We start from the raw sequence: 6,142 nt of genomic DNA on the forward strand, positions 1-6,142 counted from the left end.
CCGCTGCTGCCTTGGACTCAGCGCTCTGGGTTGGGGGGGGATGGGTCCTGGGACCTTCTTTCTGCCTATCCCTTAGATCTGAGTGATCTTGGGTTCTGGCTTTTGGGAGGCCGTACCTTTTGATCCAGGTCCAGGAGGAGGGTTCCCTGGATCTATCCTGTTGTTTGTTTTGAATTTCTGTGTCCTAGGAGCATACAGTTTGAGATCAGTAAGGAAGGGGTTTCCGGAGATCTGAACTTTAGCTCTCTCTAAGCCACCATCTTAACCGGAACCTTGTGTTCATTTTCAAATTCTCTCTTTACCACCTTTCTCTTCCCCTTCATTGAGAAAGTAAGAATAACATAAGCTTTTACAAACATGATTAGTCAAAGAAAAGAAATTAATATTAGCCACATCTAAATAACAAAAATGATGAAAAATTATTCTTCACTTTGAATCCATCACCTCTCTATGAAAAAGTGGGTAGCATTTTTCATCCTGAGACCTCTGGAATTATGGTTGGTTATTGTGCTAATCTGAGTTCCTAAGGCTTCTTGAAGGTTTTTCATTCTACATGACTCATATAGTTTATATAAAACATCTATTAATAACATTGTTCTTATATTTTTATTGGTTAGTGTTAGATCTGGATAATTGTGGTCTATAGTGGTATCTCTGATAATAGTGTGGTTCCAATAGAGTATATTGGTTGAATCTTTAATGATAAATTGAGGTATATATTTACAAAATGGGGATTTATCATCTGCCAGTTTTTAAAAGCTAATAAACTTCTGCTGCACAATTCTAGCCATCAGGTCATTCGATGTTAGGTATTTCATAGATACCAAAATTTTGGAGCTAGCTATAATTTATTGCATAGTTTCTACCATTTCCTTGCATTCTCTACATTGATTGATAAGCCCATGCTTTTGTTTAACACTTACTCTCTGTTTTAGTAATAAATCTAAGACAGAAGGGCAAGGGCTAGACAAACAGGATTAGGTAATTTGCCCAGGGTCACATAGCTAGAAAATCTGAAGTCAGATTTGAATCCATATATTTCTATTCCATGTCTAGTACTCTATCTATCCTTTAAACAATTTAGCTGTTCCTCAGCCCCTGCTTCTTAAGGATAACTTGTCTTAATTGCAGGTGGTGATGGCTTGGCTCTGAATTACCATCATAAACTCTTTGTTTCTATAAATAAATCTTCACAAATCAGTCATTTGCTTGATTCTTCTCTGTGAACACATTCATTAACACATGAATAGAATCTTTTGATTCCATTCTTGGATATCAACTGTTTCATAGATTTCAGCTGGAATTACTTTCATTTATTTACATATAACAATCCAATGGCAAGATTTATTAGTAATCTTTACTTGGTGAAATGATATCTGCTGTCCCAAAAGTATTACTTTAAGTATTTAGCATGTTTATCATAGGCTGTAAGAATGATTCTGAATTCTCTTACTCCTTTTTGAAAATTAAATGTTAATCTTTTCAAGGCTGCCTTAAGCTGATGGCCCCTGTGTTTTATTAATATTGTATGGGCTTTTCATAAATTACTTAAGAAAGAATTCCCTATTTGATCAAAACTGCAGGGAAACCAAAAAGGAGTCTGGCAGAAATTAAACTTAGAATATCATGTATCATATTCCATAATAAGTTCAAAATGGATATGTGATTTTATTAAAGATCATATAATAAAAAAATTAGAAGAGAAGCAAATGATATACCTTTCACAGTTCTGGAGAGAAGATATATTCTTAACCAAACAAAGGACAGAAGCAATTTCAAAAGATGAAGTAAGATAACTTTGATTCCATGGGACTGAAGAAAATAAATGCATCTAGTTTAAGAAGGGAAATAGACTAATGGGAAAAAAATCAGGGTATCATATTTTTCATGCAATAGTTTGGTATCCAAGATGTATGGACAACTCACAATGTAGGTGTGTGTAGGTACACATATTATTGCATATAGATACATCTACTATACAAATCATCTGTATCCATTTCTAGGTCTATTTTTCAATAGACAAATGCTCAAAACATATAAAAACCAGTTCTTGAAAAAAATGAAAAACTATTAATAACCACATGAAAGAATCCTCCAAGTCATTAACAATGAGAGAAATGAAAATTGAATAGTGATACGATTTTACCTCACACCAAGTAAAAGATAGAGATTATTTGAGTTTCTGTGGGAAGATAGCCACATTATGCATCACCGGTGGAACTGTGATTCAGTATAACTATTTTGGAAAGCAATTAAGAACGTTAGAAATAAGATGACTAAAATGTCAATATCTTTTGACCCAGAGAATTCCAAGGAGGCTATTGATAAGAAGAAAGTTCTCATGTAAGCAAAAATATTTACAGCAGCACTTGTTGTGATAAACAAGGAATTAGAAACAACAGATGCTCAAAGATGGGAAATAGCTAAACAAATTGAGGTACATGAATGTAATGGATTATTACTGTGTCAAAAGAAATGACAAATGTGGTGAATATCAAGAAGCATTAAATTATCTACATGAACTGATGCAGAATGAAGTAATCAGAACCAAGAACTACAACAATGTAAATGGAAAGAATAAACTCAATAAAAAGTGAACATTGTACATTTACAAAGTATGTTTTTCCAAAGAAGACACTTAAGACATCCCGCTCCACTACTTTATAGAGATGGAAAGTTCACACATGTGGTGCATTACATATATTTTGAGACTTTTTTGCAGTCTTGTTATATTGTGTTAATTTTTAAAAATAAGAATTTGGTTTTTTTATTGAGTACCTTGATAAATTATGCTTTAACAGCAAATTTCCAAATAGAGGATAGGGCATTTTTATCTCTGCTGATTTTGGTCTTCAGGTTTTCCTTGTGCTTATTAAGCCTGTGGCACCTAGCACTGATCTTCTTGGTCCAAAAGTACAGGGGTTTGTATTTCTTGCCCTTGTAGAATTTCCCAAGGTTCTCTTTTTGAGTCTAGTTGATGACAGTAGGATTTGAGCAACGGATTTTTGTACAACTCAGATCTTAGATAGTGTGGATACAACTTCTTCCATGATCTTGGTTACTCAAAACTTAGTAAGTTCCACCTTTATGTAATCCAATTATTGGAGCAGCTCCTTCTTCTAATTCCCACAGAGATCTTTGGCCTTGATCTTTGCTGTAATTGCTGCTGTGATATACTGACTGCTTCCAGCTCCAAAGTGAATGACTTGATAATTTTCTTTCTTTCTTTTTTCTCTTTTTATTTATGGGATGATTCTCTGGGAGTTGAACAGAAGAAGGAATACTAAGCAAAGTTCTGATGATATTAAAACCAAGAAGCTATAAATAAAAATTTATTTTTAAAAAAATATAATGGAAAAGAGAAAGCACTTATATGGGTAGACACATATACATGGATGTATATATACATATACACACATATATTATGTATGAGTTTTTGTAAGAATATTTTGTATCTGTTGTGACCAATATTAGAGTTCCAAAAATATATGTTAAGGCAAATATTATATAGATGCTAATAGCTTTTTACATTTTCATCTTTCTCTTTGATAACTGTATTTGATGTATTTTGTCTAAAGGAACTAAAAGTATTTGGAGAATTGCTTTCATTTGTTGGTTCAGTTTTACCTCTGGATTGAATCTTGAAGTCTCTTTCTTTGGCATATATTGGGAATATTATCCAATCCAACTAACATTTTAATTAAGAAATTTATACCTAAAAGAAGATCTTTAATATGAGAACATCAAATGAGATGGAGAAACTATTTAAGAGGTTTTATGGCAGAAATCTGTCAGTATCATCTATGCATATCAAATGATTTATAAAATATTTTGGTATATCTTCCACTACACCTGGAAAGCCATATTCAATTCTATTTGGGGGAGAAAATAATGAGTTTAATAATAGGTGGAAAATAAGGGGCTTAAATTTTCTTCCTGAAAGATAACACATTTTAGATGATTTTTTCTTGAGAATATTGTGTTGGTGGGTTTAAATGCCACCTTTTATGAGTTCTACTTCTGTGATGTTTTACCTCTCTCTGAGTCTCAAGTCTCTCATCTGTAAAAATGAGAGTGTTGAACTAGATCAGCAGTTCTCAAAGTGTTTTGGGGGTGTCCAAGACCCTTTCCAGGGGTTTACAAAATCAAAACTATTTTCATAATGATACCAAGACATTATTTACCTCTTAAAATCTTTTCCATTTTCCAACCACATATCTTTTTGAGGTTGGATTTTTTTCATATATTTCAAGCAAAATAATATATTACAATAGATTGAGTTCAGAAGCAGATATGGGTATCCAACTGTCTTCTATTAAAACAGACATTAAAGAAATTTGCTAGAATATGAACAACAAAGCCATTCTTCTCTCTCTTTTTTTTAGACATCATTATTTTCCATCAAAAACTGTTATACTAGGGCATGTAGGGCTGGATAAAAAACCAGGGCTAGAGTCAGGAAGACATATTTCTGAGTTACAATTTGACCTTAGACATAGACATAGCAATGTAACCTCAGGCTAATCATTTAACCCTGTTTGCCTCAATTTCTTTATCTGCAAAATGAGTTGGAGAAGGAAATGGCAAACCACTATAGTATCTTTGCCAAGAAAACCTCAATGGAATCACAAGTCAGACATGACTGAAAAGTGACTGAACAACAACAAATGTTATGTTAACACTATAGTGAGTTTATTTTTGTTATTATTTTTCATTAATTAATAAGTAAAATGCTTTTTATATTTATCAATTTCTTTTTCTAACAGTGAATATTGATAGACATAACTCATATAAACCAAAGTTCTTTGGGGTCCTCAATAATATTTTTAGGAGTATAAAGGGTCCTGATAATCAATAAAATGCCAATACTATCTGTTGTCCCTTGCTTTCACTATAAGACCTGTCCATTTCCCCTCCCCAATCACCAATTTCATAGATAATATTTTTAGGTCACTTCTTGTGCCTAAGTCATTGTTGACAATATGTTGTGACCTACTTACATCTATCAATAATATCTCCATTTTCCTTTAGGTCATCTGCAGTTTTGAGTCTTTGGTCATTATTCTGTTGCATATAATTCATGTAGCATTACTGGAAGTATATCAAGGTTGAAAAGATTGTGTGTGTGTGTGTGTCTGTGTGTAGCTTAAAATCATTAAATAAAATCCAGAATATCTTTCCTCCTATTCAGTTGAGGGCAAACTCATTATTCATCTTTAATACCTGTCTAAAAAAGATGTTTTAAAATAGATATGGACTAACTCAATGGGCCACTTGTGTAAGAGCTTGTCATACTTGTGACAATGGGTATCTTTATCTTTTAGGTTTTTCCCTCATGGATTTTTAAAACCTTTATTTAGTGGTCATGAATAGTTTTAAAGAGGTCCTGATACATTCTAGGGCTGAATGCAATCAATAATGTGTAATTCACAAATAGAAGAGGGTCATCATCCACAGAGAATCAAAATGTAAACATTCCACTGTCATAGATAATGAAAAAAGATGATTATAAAACTTTTGGCAGATTTAATCCATTTCCCCTCAATTTTTTCCTACTATTTTTATCTACAATATTTTGTATGAACTATCTCATAAGACTCTCATACCAAACTTTTTGTTAACTTCTTTTTTTTTTTTAACCACTCAGCTATTTTATGAGATGTTACTGGTTGTAATCTTTCATGTTTATCCTCTACAAGTACAAATGAATTTAAGTTATAAAGCATTGTTACCCTTTGCTCACTATGTGGCCCTTTGTCAAGTAGATCATGTTTGCTAACTGAAGTGGTTTCTGGGGGGGGGGTTGCCTCTTCTTTGTGATAGTTGCTTTATTTTATCATTTTCTTGGTGATGATCTATTTCAATGACTTTTGCTTTATTCATTCCTATTTTTTAGTGTCAATAACTTATTTTAATAGATCAGATTAGAGCTATCATAATTGGCTGTAGTGTCTTCTTCTCTTATTCATTCTTATTTTTAGATTAGTGTTGATTTTGATTTGTGTTCTAATTAGTTAGTGATGTAAGTATACACAAGCAACTGATTAAGAAATGACTCCTAGATTAGGAATCAGGAATTTTGTATCTGTTGTGCTAGAGAATATATATCTATTCACACATACACATATATATGTACATGTAT

The 6,142-nt window shown here is 32.5% G+C and overlaps 1 pseudogene; it reads right to left on the minus strand.

Annotated features, from left to right (window-relative positions):
* Positions 1 to 2,787: 2,787 nt before the first annotated feature.
* Positions 2,788 to 5,082, minus strand: LOC130458093 (60S ribosomal protein L35-like; annotated as a pseudogene).
* Between the last annotated feature and the right edge of the window lie 1,060 nt (positions 5,083 to 6,142).

This window comes from Monodelphis domestica, chromosome 3 (genome assembly GCF_027887165.1).
Source record: "Monodelphis domestica isolate mMonDom1 chromosome 3, mMonDom1.pri, whole genome shotgun sequence".
NCBI classification, from domain to species: Eukaryota; Metazoa; Chordata; class Mammalia; order Didelphimorphia; family Didelphidae; genus Monodelphis; species Monodelphis domestica.